Here is a 26,349-nt window from a genome sequence, read left to right as displayed (position 1 = left end):
CAGGGTGCCACCGGTCAGAGAATGTCGGCTGGTGGCCCCCAGGGGGAGGGCCTTCTCTGTGGGCGCCCCGGCTTTATGGAATCAGCTGCCGGTTGAGCTCCGGATGGCACCTGACCTTCGCTCCTTCCGACGCGGTCTGAAGACCTACCTATTTGAGCAAGCCGGCCTGGCCTGATGGGGGATGTGCTGGGGTTTTTATTGGGGATTTTTTTATTATTCTACTGTTTTTAGCTCGGGCTCTTATTTAATTCTTTTTTAATTTTTGTATTCTGTATTTTTATGTGCCCTGTTCACCGCCCTGAGTCCTTCGGGAGAAGGGTGGTATACAAATATAATAAATGAAATGAAATGAAATGAAATGAAATTGACTGCTTTGATAAAAGAAAAAAAAACACAGTTTTGTTTCTACTTGGAAACCCCTTCTGGACTTTGTGCTTGAAGTGGAAAAGAATGAAACTTTGATTTTGGTTTTACTGATTAAATAGATTTGTTGTTATAGAAATGGTTAGTTTATACTATAACGTAAAAGTAAAAAGTTGAAGTTTGATGTTACTATCTTATTCTACTGCACCAAAGGAAGTCAGAATTCAACGCCTTTCCTTTCTTTTTTCCTTCTTTTCTACACTGTTCTCTTCCCTTTTCCCTCCCCTATTTTTCCTATTATTTGCTTTTGTATTTTTGTATTTTATATTATAAACTAATAAAAAGAATAATATAAAAAAGTAAGATAAAAATCTAAGTCAGGACTTCCACTTATTATATTTCAGAGCTGTCTTTCTGGAAAAGCCAGATAATAGCAGTCCTGCAGCACTAAGTATTGGAAATATTTTTACAAATTGAAAGTTATCTTGCATTTTCCAAGATGGTTTCTGTAATTAGTAAATAGACAAATTGTTTGGCTAAACTAGTAAAATTTTAAGGTGCTCAGGACAGAAGCAAAAGCCATCACTGGAAGGAGCAGAATAGGATTCATCTATCTATCTATCTATCTATCTATCTATCTATCTATCTATCTATCTATCTATCTATCTATCATCTATCTATCATCTATCTATCTATCTCCATATCTATCTATAACTATATAACTCTATATCTATCATCTGTCATCTGTGTCTGTCTGTCTGTCTGTCTGTCTGTCTGTCTATCTATCTTTTCCATTTTTAAGGGATAAAATATAAGATTTATTAATTTTCTTAATTCTCCCAGCTTTTATGCCTCTTTACTTTTTTTAAAGAACTTTTCTCCTAGCAATAAATTTCTCATTATTTATGACAGCTATTTATATTCCATGTTGCACGATACCAGTTCAGCCAAGTTTACTTATAAGTCATATCAACAGTTATAATTCAAGACACAACAAAACAAAATATCTGGGTGAGAAGAAAGAGGCCAACTTTTTCCACTCTCCTTTTCCATTCCCAGTACCGCTTCATGGTTTGCATAATGAGTGAAAAATCTAGAAAAACATGTTTTTTTAAAAAAAACTGAAATTTCAGGAGAACACCAAACCCTAAAAAGATTTCTCTTGCTTTTAATATGTATTTAATTTGGAGATTCAGGCAAACTTTTAATATAATATAGCCTGCAGCAATGCTGATCCCAATTTGCGTAGGTTTTTTTTCTATGAGAGAGAGAGAGAGAGAGAGAGAGAGAGATGCAGGCAGCACACAAAACCACGCACTCTCCGGTCCACAGAAAAACTTTCTCCACGGAACCAGTCCCTGGTGCCCAAAGGGTTGGGGACGTCTGCATTAAAGTACATAGAATCTTTCATATATACGGGAGTAAATTCCCCTGTGAGGAAATTACTTTAGAGTAGGATTATATAGGCAGCCAATTTGGTGTAGTGGTTAAAGCACCAGGCTAGAACCGGGAGACCATGAGTTCTAGTCCTGCTTTCAGCACAAAGCCCAGCTGGGTGACCTTGGGCCAGCCACTTTCAATAACATTGCCAAGAAAAGGTCAAAGATTTGTTCAGGCAGTCACCAGGAGTCAACACTGGCCCAAAGATTCATGCACATATGCACAAAATGATTATATAGGATTGCCTACTTAATCAAAACCTTTCAAAGCTTAAGACAAAATTCTTCAGTTAACAAGAAAGAATGCAAAAGTGCACACAATTAATTATCACATATACATAACCATATCACTTTGGGTCTATTTAGTCTCTCTTATGCAACCAACCTGGGCTAGAAAAATAAGTTTAACAAAAAGCAAAGAATATAAGAAAAGACAAGGAATCAAGTGAATGTCTGAGATCAGAGAAATGGCTGGATTGTCCTTGGAAGAACTATGGGTTTTGTTGAAGACAGAGCAAGATGGTGAGCATTTGTCCATACAGTCATTAGATTTCAAACACAACTCAGCTGATATTGACATCTATATGTGCATGAAGGTTGTCTGCAATAAGACAGTCCAAACCAGGAAGTTTGATTCAGTGCATGGATTCTATTTCCTGGATTGGGAACAGGAAGGAAATGAAGATAGTTTCTGCTTGCTTGCTAAGATTTTTAAAACACTAGTTGTTCAGTGTTTTAAAGAATAAGCACTTGGAAAAGCACATAAATCTACACTGATTTGAAAAATTAATGATAATAAAATAAAGTGCTTCTCATACTTACAAAAACACACTCATATGGTATGCATCTGTATTATACTGGCACAACATTAGTTTGCACACAAAAGAACTTCCAGGTTCAAAGCCAGACCATATCTTTATATTTTCCATATGTATCTCTATTGTACTCATGGCAATGTGGCAGTGATAACTATTTTGCTGACTTAATATAAAACCATTTTCTTAAAATTTAAAATTTTACATAAAAAATATAGATGTGAGCAGAATCAAAAATGTAAGGCTATAATTACTGCTCTGTAATCTTACTACAGTCAACTATTTACATGTTGACTGAAAAGTATTTATTTCACTCTATCTAGCAAATCAGCACTTTATTTAAGCTTTTAAGCATACTTTTTGTCTTGATTTTCTTGCAAAGGTAGTGCTGTATCTGCTGATATATATTATTGCATATCTAGGTTAATGATATAATAAATTAGTTGAAGCTGCAAAGGGGTATTTTTAGTACTGATATTTTAAAGCTATAGTTGATTCCATGATACAAAGTGGTTCAAAAAATTGTCTTTTGTACCTCTTGATCTACTTCTGGAATTTGTCTTTAAAATAGATGGATAATTTGCTATAAGGATAGAGATGTAAATTATTATGGAGTTTTCCAGAATTACATTGGTCAGAGTTCATCTTCCCATTTCAGTTTACTAGACCATTTTTTAAAAAAATCCACAATCTTGAAAATTGGTCTAGTGAATTTTGCTTTCTAGAGGAAAGCCAAAATTCCTTGATCTGCAGATTACTAGAGGTACTTCTTCATAGATATCCAGAATTTTTCTTGAAATCCCAGGCAATCAGGGACCCAGTTCATCTATGAGGTCATGAACAGAAGTAATGTGATATAATGGAGGGAATTATTTACACATATCTTTTGCCATGGTCAGATCACTCTATGATTGGCATAAAATTAATCAGTGTTGTCAACTTCCAAAGGAAAATCAAATTAATTCAATCAGACTGCCCAAATACCTAATGGATATTCTTGGCTTCAAAAGGATTCCCCAAATCTATAGTTGGCAGTTCTACTGAGAGATTAGTCCCATCCTAGAATATGGAGATGGCAGAAGCCTTGGATAGGATTGCACAACTTTCCCTTGCTTCTCAATCAATAAGTAATCTGAGGAGCTCTGGTAGAAGAAACATCAGAGTGTGCATCAGGTATGCATGTAATTTATATTAATTTTGCCAATGGTGAAAGACAAAGAGTGCATCCAACCAAATATAAGGGAGAGCTGAGGTCTGAACAAGCATCATGGTAATAGAGACAGAGAAACAACAATATTTCTATGCTGTTATTACATCAAGAGTCCTACTGGGGAAGCTTATTTAATATGACCCAAACTCCTTTGGGAAGAATGAACTGAAAGAACATTTGTTAGGCTGCTGCAAAGAGATTGTGGGCTAATTCTTATTAGCTGCAAAAGGGATTTAAAGGATTCATACTGAGATGAATGCTTGCTAGGCAGGTTCTAATGAATTAGCAGAGGCTTTCTGCTAATTTCAAGGTTATTTGGGTGTTTGAAGCTGTTACCTTGAGGAAATTAAAAGGATTCTCCACCGCATCAATTCTGCCACATGCAGCCTCATCACTGTCTTTCCCAGTTGGTAAAATTTTCCAGGTAGGTGATAAGAAGAGGCTAGTTTCAGTTAGGAAAGAGGGTGGTACTATTGGCCCTGAGGAGGCTGCAACTGCAGATAGCTGAAGAGGAAATTATTATTTGGATTCTTTTCAGCAAAGGTTTAGGTCTGGGTATGGAATATAATTCATATTAATTTTGCTTCTGGATAACCTGAGGTAGAACGAGGATAGGGGAAATGTAACCCTCCTGATCTTCTTGACTTCCTGGAAGCCTTCACTATTATATTTTTATGGATTATCTGTAAGGGTTGGGAGCAAAATACACTAATTGCAATGAGGTTTTTTTTCCAGAGTGGACCATTCAACATCTACATGAGATTGCTAGGGGAGGTCACTCACTAGCATAAAAATATCAGTAAGTGGATTGTATTCAGCTGCACATTTAAATTCCAACCCAAATAGGACATCATTGAAGTTCTGTCCCAATGTCTGGAGGCTTTCAGAGTCTGGCTAAGTAGGAACAGGCTCAGAATCAATTCCAGCAAAACAAAGTGGCTGTAGATACATTCCAGAGATATGGCTCTGGATGGGACTATGCTTCCGTTTAACTTGTTTAAACAGAAGGTCTTCCTGCACCCACAGCTCCTGCTTGAAAAAAAGGAAGCAGCTGTAGCTAGCAGACCTTTGCATAGTTCCACCATATGCTTTACTTACAGCCTTTGCTTTGACCACCTCCCGGTTGGGTTGTGGCAATGTGTTCTACTCTGAGGTCAAGAATAGGCATAGGCACCAATTAGTTTGCCATAGGACACCTTTATATTATATATGGCAAACCAACTGGTGCCTATGCCTATTCTTGAATATATCCTCTCAAGCTCAGTCAGGTTGGATGGTGACCTTTGTTGAACAGCCATTTTCATGTCCCTCCAGAGATGTTTAGTAGGGTTCAAGTCAGGGCTCTGGCTGGGCCACTCTAGGGCATTCACAGAGCTGTCCCTAAGCCACTCCTGTGTTGTCTCGGTTATGTGCTTAGGATCATTGTCATGTTGGAAAGTGAACCTTTGGCCCAGACTGAGGTCCTGAGCACTGTGGAATATGTTTTCATTGAGGACAACTCTGTATTTTGCTCCATTCAGCTTTCCCTCAACCCCAACCAGTCTCTCAGTCCCTGCTACTGAAAAACACCCCCACAGCACGATGCTGCCACCACCGTGCTTCACTGTTGGGATGATATTGGGAAGGTGATGAGCGGTGCCTGGTTTCCTCCAGACATAACATTTAGAATTGAGGCCAAACAGTTCCATCTTGGTTTCATCAGATCAGAGAATATTGTTTCTCACAGTCTGAGAGTCCTTCAGGTGCTTTTTTTTTGCAAACGCCAAGCAGGCTTTCATGTGTTTTGCTCTGAAGGAGAAGCTTCTGTATAGCCTCTCTGCCATAAAGTCCAGATCAGTGGAGGGCTGCAATGATGGTTGTCTTCCTGGAACTCTATCCTATCTCCACACAGGATCTCTGGAGTTCTGTCAGAGTGACCATTGGGTTCTTGATCACCTCTCTTATTAAAGCCCTTCTCCCCAATTACTCAGTTTGACTAGGCGATCAGCTCTTGGAAAAATCCAGGTTGTGGCAAATGTCTTCCATTTGAAGATGATGGAGGCCACTGTGATCTTAGGAACCTTTGCAACAGAAATTTTATTGTAGCCTTCCCCAGATCTGTGCCTTGCAATAATCCTGTGCCAATAATCCTCTGCAGGCAATTCCTTTGACCTCATGGCTTTTGCTCTGCTGCTGCAGTATGGATTGCCAGCTGTGAGTCCTTCTACAGAGAGGTGTGTGCCTTTCCAAATCATGTCCAATCAATTTAATTTACCACAGGTCGACTCCAATCAAGGTGTAGAAACTTGTCAGCAGCGATCAAGAGAAATGAGAGAGGGGCAGTAAAGTTAAATTTCAAGTGTTATTGCAAAGGGTCTGAATACTAAAGCCAATGTGATATTTCATTTTTTTCTTTTTAATAAATGTACAGACATTTCTAAAACTGTTTTCACTCTATCATTATTGGGTACTGAGTGTAGATTAATGAAAAAAAGTAGTTCAATAACTGTAGAATAAGGCTGCAGCATAACTAAATTGACAAAAGTGAAGGGGATCTGAATACTTTCTGAATGCACTGTATTTAAAGTCCCCAGATCAGCATCAAATTGCCAGACTCAAATTATTCTACAGTCTATAAATTTACTGTCTTTAAATACACTTGCATATGTATATTCAGACATTTTATGTCAAAGTCTACCTTTAATTTTCACATACATTCATAATTTATTTTAATTATACCATTTAATTATTTCATTGTTTTTATTATATTTGACCTTTAGGCCACCTTAAAACATTGTAAAAGGGCAAATTCTAAATCCATAAATATATTCAACCTAAAGTATATACTTTTACTTATGTAAGTTCATGTGTACAAAGATTATTAGTAGAAACATTCTCAAGGGGAAAAACACTTCCAGTAAACATATGTTTATACATGTTATGAGAAAATAGCTGAAAGTTATCTTCTCCTGCAATATGTACCTTTGTTCATAGTGAAGGGTAACATGCCTCAGAAGCAATAATAAAATGTTTAAAGGGTTGGCACACAATCCATTGCTGAATAGACTAAGAGAAATAAGTTTGCATTAGAAACTGTTACATGATATTTTCACTTCATTTAATACAAAGTTATACTATAATAGAAATCTGTTTTGCAGATGAGCTAAGATACAATACAGCATAAAATCACTAGCCAAAAAACTCCTTTGTTATTCATATATAAAATAGTAGACTGAATAAAGATATTTATGAATCCTCCTTAATGGATAAAAAGCTCTTGTGAACATTCTTAAATTTTACAAAATGTATTATTATTGTTTAATAAGGTACTAAACAATTTATAACTTTACACAGAATACATGTTCAAATAACTAACCTATATCATGAAGTTATTTAGAAAAATAAATCCTTACAATGTTCCCATTAACCAAATTATTGCCTTAAATAATCTCCCTCCAACATATTCTCTTTTTTTCACTGTTAGAAAGGAAATTCTGCAAAGTTTCAAAGTTTATTATGCATTTCAAGTTCTAAAATTTAGAATTAAATGCAAATGCTTTCTCCTGAACAATAATTCAACAGATGAATATGATTTTAAACTTGGGCTGCAATCTGACTTAAGATACTGCACTTCATTTGAGAATTGTGAGTTCTTCAGAGTAATTTTAGAGTTTGTTCCTAAACATGGATGCACATACTGCTCATATACTGCAAGAATAGGTAATCCAAAAAGAAAAATCAAATTTGCTTTTTCAAAAGGGCAAACTACATTATTTATTTATTCATCCCATTTATATAGCTATATACATTTTAGCAACTCTACATTATCACATTTCTGATGCTTAGTAAAAATCAATGTCCTTTATTGTATCTATGATTTATTCTAAGTTATGACCAATTTTTAATCATACATTATTTTTTAAGTCAGCAAAATTCCTAGGAACAGATACCAGTATGTTCTTGTCTTTTAAGTGTTTCTCAGAAGATTCAAGTATACCAGTTGGTTCACTGAATAAGAACCTTCAAATAGAATTAACTCACATAATCATTCACGACCACAGAATGATTGTGAAAAACAATGCTGCATTGCTACAGAAAGCTATGACAAATATGTCATTACAGCTTTTTTTATAGGATTACAATTGACACAGAGGAGAGGGCCAAGGCTATCAGATCTGTTTCTGGAAACCAAACAACACCTGTGCTAAATGTGGCACGTAAAATCAATATTTAGTTTGCAAATTTTAGATAAATTTCCACAATTTGAGTATGAGTCAACTATGGAAGTGAAAGGTATATTATACACATATTAAATCGGCTATGACTTAGTTAAAATATATCCTGCAGCAGTTCTAACACAAATTAAAACAAAGACCACCATGTCTAATACAGTTTATTCCATAGAAATGGAAATTATATTATCTAACCAGCTGATAGTCAGCAATAGATTACAGCTATACAGCTTAACAGAAGCACTGTACTAAAGAAAAGGATCCCAATTATATCCCACAGTCTCAATTTAAAAATACTTAAACATCTTGCAGTATGACTTCCAAATTTATATATATATATAATGAACACAAAGAACTGTAATCAGAAAAGAAAACTAAAGAGGTCTAGAATGTATACAAAAGAGTCTGCTTCATATTTTTGGCCTTTTTGCAACCTAAATTCATAATATATAGATAAGCAAATTCACAGTACAAACCATAGCTAGCATTAGTTTACAGTAAGCACCCAGAAAAGTAAAGGAAGTAAACATATCTTCCATACAGAATGCAACATAATCTTCTTATAAGGGAAGCTAGCTATATTATACAAATAATGAAAGAGAAACTGAAAAACATAGAAATCAAACCATTAACCTTTAAATGGTATCATTTCTAGGACTCAGGAATTATATTTAGTTAGCTAATTTATTATCAAAATTATATAGCCATTCATCTCACAAATGTGACACTATGAAACTAATATTTTTTTAAAAAAACATTGTATTTTCTGCTCTTTCATTTTTGTTACATATAAATTAAAATAGCAGCAAAATCCCACAAAAGGCTACTTTACAGATAATTCCACTTAGATCCCTGGAGCACAACTATATGATTTATAATGACTTTCAGGGTAAGATTTGCCCTAAAAGCCATAAATTTCAATTAAAAATGAATCTCAATTTTGAATAAAGTTTTTAAGCAAGAAAGCAGCGATCTTGAACTCTTCTGTTCAGGTAGTTAATCAGAGGTCAATATAGAAAATTAATCTATTAATCAACACAGACAGAAGATGCAGTGTGGTCTCCTAGGACTTTAGTACTTTTAACATTTAGCAGAGTTACTTTCTTATACCAAAAATTCAGGCTCCACTTTTAAGAGATACTGTTTGGCATCCATCAATTTTCCTGCACAAAACTGGAATTGATCAGCCAACTTCATTTGTGTTCTGTTTTAAGAGTTCCCCACTGCCAAATGAGCTCATGTACCATTGTTGACTGTTTTGTCTTTGTCAAAAGCAATTTATTGCTTCCCTGGCAGCTTGCTGTGTGAGGAGAACAAGAAAAAAAGAGTAGTCAGCAAAAGGACACCAAAAACAGAGCATATCATCGCATATTGCCTTTGGCTCTGCCGCTACCCACTGCTTGCTTCAATCAATCCACTATTAGCATACAATGCAGCCTCCAGTTGATTGCTTCTGCAGGAATGCAGTCCTCAGAGAAAAAAGGATGCCCATTCCTGGTATGATCATAGCCTGAATAGCTCACTAAAACTCTAATGCAAAGTATTACTAATTCTATGGATGAAAGTTATTCCAAAATGCCCCTGGGATTCTACAAGCAAGTCCACTTCTGGGAACTATAGGCCTGTTTCATTTTGGTTGCACATCAGATATCCAAAGCAAAAGCACAAACTTCTTAAACACTCTCAGAATACAGCTTGATGATAATCTCCATATGTATTTAATGGGTTTCAAGTTCTGGATTCTCTTTTTAAAAAGGAGGGGTTGTGCATTAATACAATCAGACTTGGAAAAATATCTGGTGCCAGAATGTTTATTTAGAATAGAAAACAAGTTTTAAATATATATATATATATATATATATATATATATATATATATATATATATATATATATATATATATATATATATATATATATATATATATATATATAGTACAATTGTCCACTTGCGATTATAAATATATAACTTAGATTAATAGTTTGCAATCAGATTGCCTTTTTAAGAAGCTATCCATTATTAAGATAATCATTTTATTTACCAGTGCTGTGATTATACTTTTACATACAGTAGTTCATCACGATATGCAGAATGTGGTAACTGTACACTGAGGCTTTAAAACCAACAAACCACATTTACAAAACCAAAGCTCTTCTATTAGGAAAATGAAATGTTTCTGCCGTTCACTTTTCTTTAAAAAGTCACTCAAGACCTCATGACCAATGCAGCGTTAAATTAGCTTGCTCCAACCCCCCCATCCCCCCATCCCCGTTAAATAAAGATGTAACTTGTCTCGCTTTCAACAGTAGTGCAGAAAGGCCGAGAGGGCTTCACAAAACCCTCCTGTGTTAAGGAACGGAAACGCCTAATGAGATTAGTTGGTGTGTGCAGACATTACTTAGCCATGACTAAATGGGCTCCCTTCCTGCAACCAGTGGAAAATTCAGGGAACTTTTTCCTCCTGCAGCATCGCGGTCCCTTCTTAACCTTCGGCAAAGCCAGATCCAAAAACAACCCTCCCGCGATTCCCCCCCCCCTTCCCTCTTGTGAAACCGACGGTGTGTACAACTTTAAAATGGACGATGGGGCTGCTTAGTGGAAGAAGCGCTGAACGGGAGAGGAGCCTGGCTCGCGCTCCCTTTTTCTCCAGACCACAGAGACAACCGTAAAAGAGCGAATACATAAACCTGAGAAGGGAGAAAACCACAGAGTTTCTTTGTGAGCTGCAGTGACTCATTTTCAAGATGTTGTCTGCTGCCAGTTTCAAACCGGAAGCGCATGGCAATTAGTCTTGCTGTTTCCAGACGAGCCAGAAACTCTCCCAACACTCCCCCCCCTCCTCCTCCTCCTCCTCCTCCCCAAGCCCCTTGGACGGTCTTATTCCTCTCTTTGCAGCCCGAAACCATTTTAAGCAACTCCCCTAATTTCAAGGAAGTCCAGACCGGTGTACTGCCCCCTCCCCTCCCCTCCTCCCACCCACCAATCCAAATTCATTGCCTCAAAAACTAGACAACCCGCCCGCCTCCCCCCCCCCCGCCCCGGGCTCCTACAAGCGAGCTATTATCGCCACGAGCCTCGGTAGGTCCAGGGCGCACGCAAAAGCGCTCCCTCCCACGCACGCCGGAGTCGGCTCGTGACGACCGTCGGCGCTCCTTCGGAGTAAAGGCAGCTCCTCCACGGACCTGTCAGACGCGCTCTTTCCCTCCTTTCCACAAGCGCTGACTCTCCCCCCCCCCCGCCAAAAATAAAAAAGCTCCTTTCTCCACACAGAACAACAGGGCCCTCCGCGGCCGCCACACTCCCGGGGAAGCGCTCGCCGCCAGAGCCAGGCAACAGTGCGCGGGACTCCGGCCCCAGACCCTCTAGCCACCTCATACAAACATCTTCCCCGGCCCTCCCCCCGCCTCCAAAGAAAAGTCCCTTCTCCGCCTTCCCTGTTGGCCAACGGCAGGTGGAGGCTCCTCGCAGCTCCCTCACCGCATCCCTCTCGGTCGTCTCCAGAGTCCCTTCCTGCCCTGCCGGCCGGGGGAGGGGTCCTCAAGACGTCCTTCTCCTCCGGCAACCGAGGAGTAGCGTCTCGGGAGCTTGTGCTCCCCCAGAAATGTCCCCCTCCTCGCGTGCACACATTCGCTGCCAGATGGCACTTCGCCAGCAGCAAGAAAAGTCACCCCAAAACTTTCGCGCGCCCCCCCCCAGTGGCCGTCCCAACCGGATGCCTTGCGGCGAGGCAGGGATTCCCCCCCCGGCCACGACCCTTCTGGCGTTTCATCAGGAAAAGCAAAGCGCTCGTGCAAGTTATTTTGGAACCAGTAGCAGCCCAGAAGCTTTGCATTTTGCCTTCGGCTCCCACCTGTCTCCCCCCACCACCACCCTTTGCCTCGCCTCCAAACTCTTTTCCAACTTTAGGAGTTACCTACCCAGCGCCTGGTCTGGTGGGCTTCTCTCCAGCCTCTTCTCGCCGTTTTAAAGAGAGCTGCGTAGAATCCCCCGGTTTTCCATGCTGATCAGTCCTCTGAAACGCACTGTTGCTCTTGTAATGAGACCCTGATTTTCCCCCTTGTTTTTTTTTCCCTTCCACCCCCCCTCCCTCGCTAGTGTGTGTCCGTGTGTGTGTATGTGTGAGAGAGAGAGAGAGAGCAGGAAGTTAGGGCAGTCAGACAGAGAGCCGGCTCACTTCCTTTCCTGCATTATTCCCCAGGCGGTTTGCTTTCTGTGTAAACAGCCTTTTCCTCCCTTCTCCCCTCTCTGGCCACTGATGTGCAGGCAGCATTGCTGTAATATAAGACACACGCAGAGTAAAGCGGTAACGGGACTCAGCCTCGCACACAAACCAAGGAACTCCAGCCGTTCCCCCTGACCTCCACCTCTTCCTGTTCTGCACCCGCGGGGAGGAGCTTCAAACCAGACCTACAGTTTTGCTCATCAGCCTAAGCTCCTTGAAACATAAGGTAGCTTTAAAAGAAAAACAAAATAAACGCCAACTACACCCAGCTCTTAAGTGATTCAACTATTTTTGTGGCCTTAAGAGAAGGAAATTGCAAACACCTTTCATACACACTGCTAAAAGTTGTTTGACTTGATTGAATAATGTACTAAAAACCATGGTAGCCCATAGAATGCATTTATTATATTGCACGTATGCGCTGCAGGTATCAATATTCCTATCCAAGCAGCTTAATGGTTAGAGAGACAACAGATTCTGTTTTTCAGATTTTGTCCCATCATGCTCACTGTTCTAAGAATTTTGCTGATAGACTTAGAAGTACTTGGTTAAAGTACTTCTAAAATATAATTTTAGAAAAATCCAAAGGCAACATTTCATTTGCAATAATCACTATCACAAGTATTCCACTATTCCACTGTGGAAGTAACAGTCTAACATACAAGCTTTCCTGGGACTTAAACAGCTTACCTATGTATAGAATTGCAAGCTCATTTCTTAATTTAAATGATTTGTATTGCAGGATTCACCCAGAAAAGTTTCTAAAGAGTCTTATAGATCAATAAATAAAATATAGTCTCTGCTCTCAGACTTGCAACTGAAAAATGTTCATAGGAAAAGAAAACAATTATAGGGAAAGATAAAATGTTTCATTCAGTGCTACAGTCAGTCTATAGCAGGCATGTCAAACACAAGGCCCGCGGGCCAGATCCAGCCTGCCATGTGGTTCTGTCGGGCCCAGGGACCTGCTCTGGAAACAGCGAAGGACCGGCCCATGGCACCTCGGCCCAGGTTGACTGGGCACTGATCTACAACCTGGTGCCAGCCATCAAAGCCAGAACGTGCTCAGCCTTAGATCCACAGGGCATCCCTGGAACCAGTGATGGGTGCCCCCGCCCTGCCCCCTGGGCGTACGTGCAAGTGGAGTCCAGGGTCCCTGCTGGCTGTCTTGCCCTGCAGGCTGACTTCACCCAGGACACTGGTGCTGGCTATCTCCTGTGCGCACACCCAGGGGTCAGGGCAGAGGTGGCAGGGCGGCTTCCCCTGGTTCCAGGGCTGCCCCATGGATCTAAGGCTGAGTGCGTTCTGGCTTTGATGGACGCAACTAGGTTGTAGATCAGCACACACCCCTCCCATCATCACCTCCATGGCCCCCTCGCTGCCCTAACCTTGCAGCCATGAGGCTTCCCTTTCACCAGGACCAGCCCTGCCCACCCTTGTGCAGCGGAAGCATGGAGACCAGCAGCGCTGGCAATCTCTGCCCCGCCCATCACCCCTTCCTGAGCATGGAGGAAGGAAAGAGATGAAGAGGAGAAGGAAGGAAGGAATGGAGGAAGGAAGGAAAGAACAGAGGGAGGAGGGAGGGCAGAAGAAAGGAACAGAGGGAGGAGGGAGGGAGGGAAAAAGGTGGGATGGGGGAGCGAGGGAGGAAGGAAGGAAGGAAGGATGGAAGGAAGGAAGGAAGGAAGGAAGGAAGGAAGGAAGGAAGGAAGGAAGGAAAAGCAAGACAGGGCAACTTGGCTGGAGATGCCCCAGTTCACGCAGTTCTGCTTCAATTCTGGATCCGTTGTGTAGTGTATGCAGCTAGCATACATGAGTTGACAGCACAGCAGGAGGCGCGGAGCTGGACAACTCCAGGCTACAACTGCAATTGGCGGGAAAGCCTGGTTCAAACAGGGTTGACAGCTCCGGGCTATAACCGTACCGGCGGGAAGCCGGGATTTAAAGAGATTGGTTACCTGCAGTGGCGGGAAGCCCAGGTTTGAATCCATTGGCTGGCATTCATCTGGGCAGGTATAAAAGCACGCCAAGTAAACCCCTTTACCCAAGCGAAAACCACCTAGCTGAATGAAGGTCTGCTACACTCACGCCCTGGCTGTCTCGTCATTCCTGCGATCCCGCGATCCAACACGTTGAGACTTGGGGTCAAAGGAGAAAGCAATTTTGTGTTCTCTTTTGTCACAGACAGGATTTTATTGGCAATCCAAGTTAACATTGGTATTCTTGAACTGTGAACTCTTAGGAAAGTATCCCCTCCTTGTGTGTTGCAAACAGCCATTTCCAGTGGAGAAATCAGGACAAAGCAGAGTGGGGGGAAATATTTCCCTCTGCTATATTTCCAGTATCAATTAGACCATGGCAGGGTCCCTACAGAAGAGCACTTTTAAGAATTATGTATTAATAGAAAAGCAACTAACTTACCTCTGTTCCTAAAAGCTAAAGCTGTTGCACATAAAAAACAGAGGAGCTCTGATAAACTATCACAGCCACCATTTTGACAGTTTTGCTGTACTGTTGTCTGTGGACGCCCCCACTAAATGCAAGCATGGGATAAACTGAGCCTGGTTTGTTCTCGGTCTTTTAAGTGGCCACAGACTACTAGCAAACGTGGCATTTGATCACAAGGCAGGGAGGCATCAAGAAATGTTTCCCCTTTTGCATTTGAGCATCCAAGAAGGGACAGGAAAGGAGAAAGGGAAAGAGGAAAGACAAACAAAAAGAAGGAAAAAGGGGAAGGAAGAAGAAGGAAAGGAGAATGAAGAGGAAAGGAAAAAGAAGAAAAAGGGGAAAGGAAGGAAGATTATAATGAGAGGGAGGAATGGTCTGATGGAAGTCCTGCCTTGGCACTTGGCCACAAGCAGCCCTGCTGCCCTTTTTACATCCCCTGGTCCCCTCCTCCTCCTGACCTTTCCTGGTGGCCTCCCATCCTATCACTGAGGATGCTTTGGTTACCAAGCCAGGTCTCCTCGCAGGGAGTGGGAGTGGGCCTCCCTTTGACCCACACATTTTGCCTTCCCGCGCACACCATGAGCAACTTGGCCAAGGAGAGCAAGCCAATCAGCAGCAACCTTGAGGAGGAGGTAAGCACAGCTGGGTGCCCCCTTGGGAAAGGCTGGTCTGGCCGCTTGACCTCCATTCCCTAGGGCTCTGGGCAGCCTGCATCACTGGTGGTCCACTGCATGGCCTAAGAGGGACAGCAAGGTTCCTCTGGTGGACAAGGGTATGGTGCTCGCCCTGGTCTCGCCTTCCTTGGCTGGAGACAATGGATCCCCCCAGTCCCTCCCAGGCCACCACAGGTGCCCCCCGACACAAGCAATGTTGAGGTGGCCATGCCCACTCCAGCCACACACCCTGCCCCCCCCCAAGATCAACCACAATGCTGATGGGGCCCTCAATGAAATCGAGTTTGACATCCCTGCTATACAGTAACCAAATAAGCAGAAAACTACTAGTTGGAAACTTTGATGGCAAAGCTACCAAAGATAATATACTGCATACATAAGTGGACAATTACCAAGATAGTTGAACATCACTTCAAAAATGAAGGGTATGCTAAAAAAAAAGTTACGCGGGCCAACATATTTTGAGGAATGTGACTTGCACTATAATTGAAGTTCAGCTTGAATCCACACTGCAGGGTAGGCAACAAGTCAGGAAGTCCAGGAAGGTGCCTGCATGAGTTTCTTTCGTTAAAAAATGGAAATATTGTACAAATTAGTAGAAGGGGAACAAATTAATCCTGGGCAAGGTAGAATGTAGAGAATACTCCATAAGAATTAAAAATATTTAATCCAACAATATTTTTAAAAGAAATAGAAGCCAATAATATGCTAATAAGAGTGTTAAAGCAGTACTAAAAGTGAACTGAAGACTGTAGAAATGGCAAATTATTTATATGTATTATCTCTTAGAAGATGTACAGTGTATATTTTCTCAATCTGAGAGAATGGAATAAATGGTAGAAACAACATGTAAATTAAAGACCTTAATTTCAAAAATAAGCAAATAAAGTCATCCAAGATTTTTTTTCAAAAAAAATATTCCATATGTGAAATGTGTATAGGTCTTTCAACATAACTACTCCTGTCCCTAAACATAATATTTGCAGGATACAACTGGAAAATAGCCAGTTTTAAATACTTGATTTTAAAAAATGGAGTCAAAATTGGGAAACTACAGATTAGTTTAATAAATTTTGATAAATTTGTAGAAAAGATTAAAGATTACATAATTGGAGAAAAAGAAAAGTAAGACTTACTGAAGAAGAAGAAGCATGCAGAGGAAATGTAGGGAACATTACACACAGAGAATTGATAAGACAAATTAATAGTTTAGCTGTTAATAACTTGTGCCATTGGCTTCTCCCTTATTATCAGATGACTATTGTACCTGACTGTTTCTTCATAATCTGCATATGAATTTTCTGGTTGTGAAAATGAAGCAAAGTAAAGAAACCTGTATTTGTTTTAGTTCCATCTGGAAGTTACCTTTATTTCTCCTTTGTACAATATGGCAAGCCAATTTTACAGTACAACGGACAGCTCATTATCCACGCAAGGGTGCAGAAGGAACTAGGTAGCAAGTACAAAGTATTTGCAGCTAACCTCTAACTTTGACTTGTTATGTCATCCAAAGGTAGCCATTAATACCAACTTTCAAACTATTTTTTCAAGTCCTTCAGTAAACAATCTAAGTAAACTCAGGAGTCGTGGAATAAGACAGCAACTGTTGTTGTTTTCTCCTTGGATAAATATGTTTCCTCCAGGGAAATGTGGCCAAAGCTACATGCCAGCAATAGGTAGGGTTAGAGCAAAAAAATCAGGGGTAGAATAAACACAAATACATGCATCCATTCATTCCACTTCCTCTCTGATATAGCACTAGGGATTTCTAGTTTAGAAAATGTAAGCGGTGGGGAAATATAATAGTGGTTCACATAAATACAGAGTGCATAAAACAGTGAGTGAAAGATCATTTCTATTTCTTTTGTAATACTAAGAATCATCTAATGAAACTGAATGGCAGGAGTTTAAGAATAGATAAAATAATATATTTCTTTGCAAAATTCAGATTTAAACTATGGAATTATCACAACATTCTCATCTTAAAGATTTGTGTTCTTACATTGCCCTAATCCAAGGTTTATTTAACTAGTGTTTACTGTGTAAGCCACTAACTGGATGAGCTCACTCATCAAAGCAATGCTATTCCAATACCACAATATCTCAGTTCATTCATTCAATTGGTCTCCAATTATGGTTATTTCCAGTCAAGGGTTATAGGACTACACTCTTCTTTAAAGAATTAACCAATTATAAATGGTCTGGAAACCAGTGGGGTGCACAGTAATGGGGGACCCTAGATCCGCCCATGTAATACTTCTGTTCTGCAAGCTGTACTGGCTTCTAGTTGTTGTTTTTCAGATGCAATTCAAGATTCGTCATCACTTTTAAAGTCCTATATGTCACAGGGCCAGGTTATTTGTGGAATCATCTTTCCCTGTTAAACCAAATAGAGTGGACATGCTCCTAATCCCTTCCCTTAAATATTGCCACCTGATGGGAGCTAGGAGCTTTTTTCCATGGGGAATGCTCTGTCCCTTGAAATTTGGCAGTCCCCTATCCTCCTATCCTTCCATAAAGCTTTGAAGACCTGCCTTTCCCCCAAGCACTAGGATAAGAGGAAGTGACCTGGGGCCAGCTTTTTGTTGTTGTTAATTTGTTTAGTTTTATACTCTTAATATGACTTTTGTGCTGTTTTAACTTTTGATTGGGAGCTATCCAGGGTTGGTTATAAAATGGGCAGCTATATAAACTTTTTAAATAAAATAAATAAATAACAAGAAGTAGATAGGTATTTCCAGGGCTTTTTTTCTCATAGAACGCTCAGAACGGAGTTCCGGCACCTTTTTTGGATGGAACCTTGTAGGGTAGGCAAGGCGGGTTGTATGACCCGTGTGAGTTCCGGCACCTTTTTCTTTTACAAAAAAAGCACTGGGTATTTCTATATTTGCAGATTCAGAATACTTTCTGAAAGAAAACAAAACTTCTTTCTGTTCCTATTCCCTGTTTTCTGACCTTTGGCTTACACTACATAAATATGGCATTATCAGGAAAAGATAGTAATTTATGTCTCATCTTGCTATCAACTAATTGTCCAAAAGAGAGTGAGTCAAGCTCACTCACAAATTTCTCTGTTTTGCTTCTAATATTGGCCAACAAACTATAAATTTCTGGTTCCAGGATATATAGGCCATAGTCAGTTGTAAGTTGTAGGCAGAAGCAATAATTAGTGTCCTTAATTTACCATTATTGACTTGACTTCCCTCCAATTGGTTGCAAAAAGATTATGTTTCTAAAAACTGGAGGACCATAAATCCAGCATTGCTGAAGTCACCTTCCATTAAGCATGTCCAAAAGAAGCTCTTTAGAGCAAAAATGGATAACTTCTGAAGGGCTTGAGGGCTGCTCTCAGGTCTGCAGTGATACAATAGAAAAATCTGTGGCTTTGGTGGGGGGAGTTGTCGTGTTAATGAAGGGAAGCAGTTCAGGAAACCTCTCATGGGCCAGCTGCTATCATTCCAACTCTTAAAACTTCATAAAAACTTCAAAACAGCCCAAAATTGCATTGGAAAAATCCAGCCATTATTCTTATGAATTGCAATAGTGTGACCTTGGGATACTTTGAGGTCTGTGGATTCTTTATCCTACCTTAGAGAGAAAGGAAAAAAGAAAATATATTGAACTGGGGAGAAACAGAATGGAACAATTCATATAGCTATTTTTTACTATTGTTATTTCAGCTCTTTTGTGCCTGGGTTCTTCTGGGGAAACATTTTGTTGAGAACCACACTTTGAAAACTGTAGTTCCAGGAAATTTTTGGGGGTTAATAGATATGATAATAGATAATAGTTAATAGATATTGTATTGCTGCAGGTCTTAAGTATCATCCAGAATTTAGTAATCTGAAAAGCCCAAGATTTAGCAGTGACAAACCTTTTGTATCTAGTAACATACCATTTTAGGAACACTGAAAATTACTGATGAATGGATTGATTATGACTAACTGTGTACTCCTGGCTGAGACACACAAGAACAGAGCACAGGAATATACTGTAATACTCCAGTGCCACTTACAAAAAGAGAGACAAATGGTCACAAAGTGATAATGCTTCTACCCCATGTACAAGCATAATTTCTGCAGGCTTATTTCACGCTCTGTCTCCCCAAATACAGGCTTCATTTTTTAAAATCTTCTTACATTTTTTGCAGCTGACAGCGGAATCCAAAGTAGGCACTACAATCTGGCACATGCAGTATGAACATTATTTACACATGTTCTTCTTTAGCACATTTAGCAAATATATTTTAACATGCTAACTTTGTAAGAGAAATATATTGGTTTATATTAAAATACTTATCAAGCAAGAGGAAATATAACGACCTGCTGGTAATTTTTGGCTACTGTTTATGTTTGAACTTTTCTCTTTCTTCCTGTAGAAACTTCCGTATCCTCTTCCTGTGTCCTACAAAGGACTGTACAATTCTTGAAAAAATGCAGCATAGGCAGAACTCCACCTTTCTCCTTCCTGCAAGGATATCCTTCTTGTAGAATTCTTAGGAATGTTCCTATCAAAATATTCGTTCATTAGTTTTCCCTCTGTACATTTCTCAATTTATAAATCTGTGCAGTTAAATGTATTTGCGAGCAAAATATTCGTTATTTCCTAATAAAATTTTCTCACAGAAATACAGTCTAAATCTGTTTCAGAGTGACTACATTCCAATGTTTTATCATGAAAAAGACCATGGAAAAACTGAACAGTTATTTTTCATTGGTTGAGTGAATTAACAGGAAAGAGTGGGATTTATCTGTCCAACAGCAGAGCAATACTGTATAGTATTGCTGCATACTGTATATACCTGCTCCCCGAGCTGCATTGGTTACCGGTTGCCTTCCGGGTGAGATTCAAGGTACTAGTAATGGTATTCAAAGCCCTACATGGCAGGGGTCCGGAGTACCTGAGGGAACACCTGCTGCCGGCATCGACTTCCCTCCGCCCTGTGCGTTCCCACAGAGAGGGCCTCCTCAGGGTGCCACCGGTCAGAGAATGTCGACTGGTGGCCCCCAAGGGGAGAGCCTTCTCTGTGGGCGCCCCGGAGCTATGGAATCAGCTACCGGTTGAGCTCCGGACGGCGCCCAACCTTCGCTCCTTTCGCCGCGAGCTAAAAACATACTTTTTTGAACAAGCTGGCCTGGCCTGATGAAGGGATTGGGGGGGGGGTTGTTATGGTTATTTTATTGAGTTTTAAAGATGCATTTTAGTATGTGGGCATTTATTTAATCTTGTTTTAACTTTTGTAATCTGTATTTTTATTCTTGCCCTGTTCACTGCCCTGAGTCCTTTGGGAGAAGGGCGGTATAGAAATAGTATTAAATAAATAAATAAATAAATATAGATTTATCAGTTACAGGCTGAAAATTTTGACCATCACATCCAGTGGCGTAGCGTGGGTTGTCAGCACCCGGGGCAAGGCAAGTAATTTGTGCCCCCTAACCCGTGGATTTTAGCACTCGAGTCTCTTCCACTAGATTAGTTAAAGAAACCCTTACCCCCTAAGCACATGTATTGTTTGTTATGAAAATACTGATGTAATTAAAGTAAAATGCATCTAATGCGCCCCCCAGATGTTGCGCCCGGTGCAGCCGGCCCCCTCTGCACCCCCCACACTACGCCACTGATCACATCTCCCTTTTCTCTCCAAAATCAGTAGTATTTATCAAGGTATGACATTTCCATATATAACTTGTACCTTCTGCACATGGAAAAGAGCAGCCAGAATTAAGAATCATAACAATACAATTACAGTTTGAATGTCATACTTAACACATAAAACAGAGATAGTATTCCTCCTAATTGCAACCAGTGCTTAAGGTAACCGTTGGCTCAGTTTCCAAGTTGTTCTCTTCTTCATCTTACCACTCAAACTAGCACAATTCAGCACAGTACAAAATTCATAAAATAATTTCCAAAGCAGAAAAAGACATCTCTTTAAGCACATAGCTGAGGCAGATTCATCTCCATGCACATTTACTCAGAAGGAAATTTCACAGAGTAGGACTTACTCTCTTTTTATTTTTTTCCATTGCTTTTAATTTACAGATCATTAAGAAATCAGAAACAAAGAGCTTAAATTATACCAAAACCAAAAATAAATGCAGAACAATATAAATATATGACAAAATAACAATTTTAAATAATACATTAAACTTAGATCACAAAGGTTTTTATTTTATCTTAATACAAAAGAAGTTCACAGTTAGAAGGTGTACACATATCATTTATTTCTATCAAAATAAAATAATTTTAGCAATGGCCCATGAGTCGAAGAATCATAAATAAGTTTCTAATTTTTAACATCAAATCAAATCAACCTTTATTATGGTCAAAGACCAGTGCTTTTTTTGTAAAAGAAAAAGGTGCCGGAACTCACACATGTCATACAACCCGCCTTGCCTACCCTACAAGGTTCCATCCAAAAAAGGTGCCGGAACTCCGTTCTGAGTGTTCTATGAGAAAAAAAGCCCTGTCAAAGACGATCATAAACATCATATCAGCATGCTATCCAAATGACTACATAGGGCAAGCTGAACAACATTTTTGTCAAGTTGTCACTAACATATGTACAGGATGTAAAGAGCAGTTGTCTTAGTCTATTAAATAAGTGACAACAGGGTAATTTCTTCAGAATAAACTAACCTGCTTAACAGTGAAAAAAAAATCTTCAGAACTCTTAGGCAAGAGTGGATATTAGGCAGAAGGGTAGGCAATGAAAAGAAATGGGACCTGATAGTAGAGATCACAGTGATCTTCAGATGCTCTGCACAATGTGTTTAGAAAAGTAAATTTTATAGGACTGGATCAATTTCATACTGATTCACCAATATTTCAAATGGAGTCATATTTGGAGTAAACTCAGAAAGACCAGAACAATTTTTAAGGTTGACACTTAGCAGAAACATGCTAAGCCATTAATCTTTAATCATAATCTATTCAATAAGCCACAAAACTTGAGTTTTTTATAAAGTCAAACCATGAATCATGATTTATAAACCATAATAATCTGGATTTTCACTGCATACAAAGAGCAACAAAACAAACCACTTTCTAGCTTGATGCATTGTATAATTACAGTTGAGGTTGTCCCAGTTCTTTGAAACTTTCCAGCTTGAAAACACAGATAGAAACAGATGGTGAGAATGTAGTTGGTTAAATGATTTTAACTTACTTTCTTTTCATTGGTATTATCTATCCAGAAAAAGAATGATTGAAAGTTGCCTAAAGCAGTAAATAGTTATTCTGCACCACAGCAGATAACATATAAGAAAGAACAAAATACAGAAACTTGTAAAATTAGGAAGAAAAGAGAGAAAACAGAAAACAAATCATCATCAAGCTAATTGACATTCATAATATTTGACAACTTAAATTTAAATTTATAAACTGCCAACTAAAATAATCAAGGTTAAATTAATCAGCTTTTAATTCCACAAGTAATTTCAGAAAATTTAGCTACATTAAGGATTATTTTTAAGAACTGACAAAATATAATGGGCACAAATTAATTTGTTAACCAGGAAATGATTAGGAAATAGGTGGAAAAAAGTCTATCAACATAACTGTGGTTGGTTTTCTGATAAGAAACCTACACTATTATTAGTTATTAATGCAGGTATTAAATAGTGTTAAATTCATAAACTGCCACCCAGAGTCACCTTGTAGGGGACATGGGCGGCATAGAAATTTAATAAATAATAATAATGAACACCATTGGCATTGACAAATTCACCATCAGTCAATTGCAAAAGGCATCTTTACTCAGAACAGCTTACATCCTGCAACGATACCTTTAACACCATAAAACATCCACCTCTGCCTGTCCTAAGTTCTTGTGAAGGACTCGATAGGTGGACAAAAATGCCAAATCTAGTTTGAACATCTAGCTGACTATGCGAAAAAGCATAATACATTAAGGTAAAAATTGTGATTCATATACTGTTTTAGTTATCACAATGCTACATTTCAATATAAAGAACCACATGACATAAATAGCAGAAGTAAATAAATTTTAAAATGGTTTTTTGTAGTCATTGATTAAAATATCAACTTTTAAAAGGAAAGATAAACTGCCCATGCTGATAAAACAATGCTGAAACTGTCAATACTTATTATCATTTTTAACAGTATAGGTATTATTTATATAAATGCTTATACTTTTTCTAACCACAGTATTTATATGCTTATATATAGTAAATAGTATTTATATACTATATAAAAGTATTTATATAAAATAATTACATAAATACTTGCACATTTTAACCAAGCAAGCTGGTAGATTTTACCCTTTTATTTCCTCTTATTCAGAACCCACCAGAAATCCTGCAGTTTTGTCTAAGTATGGCTACACTTTTGTTATGTCTGTATGTTTCTTAAATTCTCCTTTCTGTGAACTGAAACACAGCAAAGTTTTCATGGAATAGTATCCTACATAACCATCATGTCGAGAGAAGCACTTCTAAAATATTTGTTGTAAGAGTCCATCATTTTTAGCTCCCTTAAAACAAGCCCAACGGGACTTTGTTCCTGGAATAAATGGTACTGCATGTAAAGATATAATTATACAGACATCTTTGTTTGGCTCACATTGGTCTTTGCTAATGTTAGAAGCACTTATTCTGTGGGTAGGACAAGAGCAATATCTACTGCCTAGAAGCACTAGACAGACAAACAAGATGAATATTTAACTTTTTCAAAAAGAATCTGTAAACCACAATCACTGATAGATGGTAAATTATTTTTGGCTAGATGGAATGAAGGCACAATTTCAATTTATTTTGAAAGAATCAGTATCTAGATCTTTCATAGAGTGGCTTACTAACTTTAAAAAAGTAACAACTATATCCCATGTCAGCTGACCAGGAAATGGGGCTGAATCCAAGGATTTGAAATGTGACAGCAAATAAAACACCAAGATTGCATTCTCTGAGGGCAGCCTCCGTTTCCCACCATATATCCCCATACCTGTCCCACTAGTATGTAGCGACCCACATCAAGCCACCACTTGGATCCCAATTTTCCCTCCTGGTACCCCCAAAAGGGGATTCTTACATCTCACCATTATGCACATAGTGGTGGTGGTGTTATCTGAGCCATTGGCACTTTAACACTTGCTCTCAGCACCAGTGAACAGTTACCTTTACCAACTCACCCAGCTGCCATTACCCCTCAGCCACTCTAACCCCACTGGCTAGGGGTTGTTCTCCATTCAACATATAGGCCCCACTCCTGCCCCCCACCCACTCCTGCCCCCCACCCATCTCATCCAGAGAAAGGAATCAGTCCCTTACATAGGGAAAGCCATTCACTATCCACATCCCCTATCTATCTGTAGCCACTGGACCATCAGATGATGAAATCCTGACAGCAAAGTCCAACCAACCAAAATATGGTTGCCACACTATCTCTTTTGCACACCTGAAGATGAAGACAATAAGGTGGCTCCAGCAAAGGGATCTTCTGCTGCTGCTAAAACTTGATTCAGTTCATACTCCTCTGGTTCCCAAAAATGAGAAGCAGTCATCTTCTAAAATGTGCTAAGTCCTTCATTGAAGAGATCATAGAAACTACTGGTGCCTTTCTATTGCATAATTCAGCTAGGCACCACCAGAAAGCAACGTTAGCTACATGTAACTGTAGGGTACTGTTGCCAGACAAATGAGTGCCACTGCTCCTGCACCTGGAGTGGCCTTTCAAAGTCCAGCCACTACCACCAGGAAAAGAGCTCCCATTGGCAATACCTTTGCCACCAAGGCTTGCAGTGTTTTGCCCACTGTCTATCCAGCCTCTGGCCATTCATCACCACAAAACAGGGCAGCACTGGGGAGCACAGTCCACCAAGTCTTATCCAGAAAGCTCTCTATACAACTCACACTGTGAGAATATGCACAGCTCTCTTCCTTTACAGCCCATGGCCCTAAGGGAACTCCAAGACCAACAGTCCAGGTCATCCTACCCAGGATCCAACTCTTAGCAATCCAGCTGTACCAGGATGCAGCAAACAGGCTCCAAAGCGTCCAAGAAACCAACATTCTTCTCATCACCTACAACCTAATAAAAAAAAAAATCCACAGAAACCCATACCACAACTTCCACTCTGTCATGTTTAAAAATATATATTCTATTTTAGCTTTTATAAGGCACTTTTATAAAGATCTAGTGGTTTCCTCAGGCATTTGGGTCGGGTGGTTAGATAACTTCTGTTGATAATGATGTGTTTCCTCAATGAGTGAGGTTGTTGTTTACTTTTGAGCTTTGTACTGAGTGTTTTAATTCTTGCAAGCTGCTCAGTCACTTGTGTGAGACAGGCAGCTATATAAATCATATACACCAATCAATAAATTAAGTAAAGTGTGGTGTAGCTGTTTCTTTACAGGCATTGAGCGAGACAGAAGGTTCAAAACAGCAACATGTTTTATTGAAGGTCACAACAAACAGAAGCAACAAGGGAGCTGCTGCACAGCTATTTATACAGTTGGCCAATAGGCGGCGACCAATAGTTTTGAAGCTAAGGTTTTCCGCCCAAAGTCCTACTTAGCCAGCTGGAGACAACTAGTTTGGGCTGACTAGCAACCGTTACAAGTATACATGTGAACTAGTATTAGCAATTGAATTAGCAAACACTGCAACTCCAGCAAACACTTACAACATATATAAAACCCAATACATTACATAAAGTTTTTAAGATACTGATTCTTCAGTGTAAGGTGAAGGCAAAGGGATCTGATAAATTGTTTGCTTTTTCTGTAGCTTCATTGGTTCCCATGCTATTGCTGATCACTTGGCTTCTGTTCTGATTAATAACATCAACTCTCATATCTCAACAGATGTGTTCTTTGTATTCACAGCAAAGTTTGTGGTACTGTGCAGTAGCTCAAAGTATAACAAAACCACTACAGGATGGTGGTGAGGAACTTATTCCACACAAACTATGGGGCTGCCCTTGAGGACCACTCGGAGGCTTCAGCTGGT

The 26,349-nt window shown here is 39.5% G+C and overlaps 2 protein-coding genes across 3 annotated transcripts in view; both read right to left on the bottom strand.

Moving 5' to 3' along the window:
* The window catches only part of ELK3 (ETS transcription factor ELK3), a 47,105-nt gene extending 34,732 nt beyond the window's left edge, over nucleotides 1-12,373 (bottom strand). For both annotated transcript variants that reach the window (XM_083365993.1, XM_083365994.1), the window contains exon 1: nucleotides 11,955-12,373. The gene's annotated coding sequence lies outside the window, so the exon portion shown is untranslated. The remainder of the gene's footprint in view (nucleotides 1-11,954) is intronic.
* The window catches only part of SNRPF (small nuclear ribonucleoprotein polypeptide F), a 228,793-nt gene that overhangs the window by 54,056 nt on the left and 148,388 nt on the right, over nucleotides 1-26,349 (bottom strand). The gene's annotated exons all lie outside the window — the stretch shown is intronic.

This window comes from Vipera ursinii, assembly GCF_947247035.1.
Source record: "Vipera ursinii genome assembly, chromosome: 6".
NCBI lineage: Eukaryota > Metazoa > Chordata > Lepidosauria > Squamata > Viperidae > Vipera > Vipera ursinii.
Note: the sequence above shows the minus strand (reverse complement) of the source record. Positions and strands in the feature narration are given on the sequence as shown.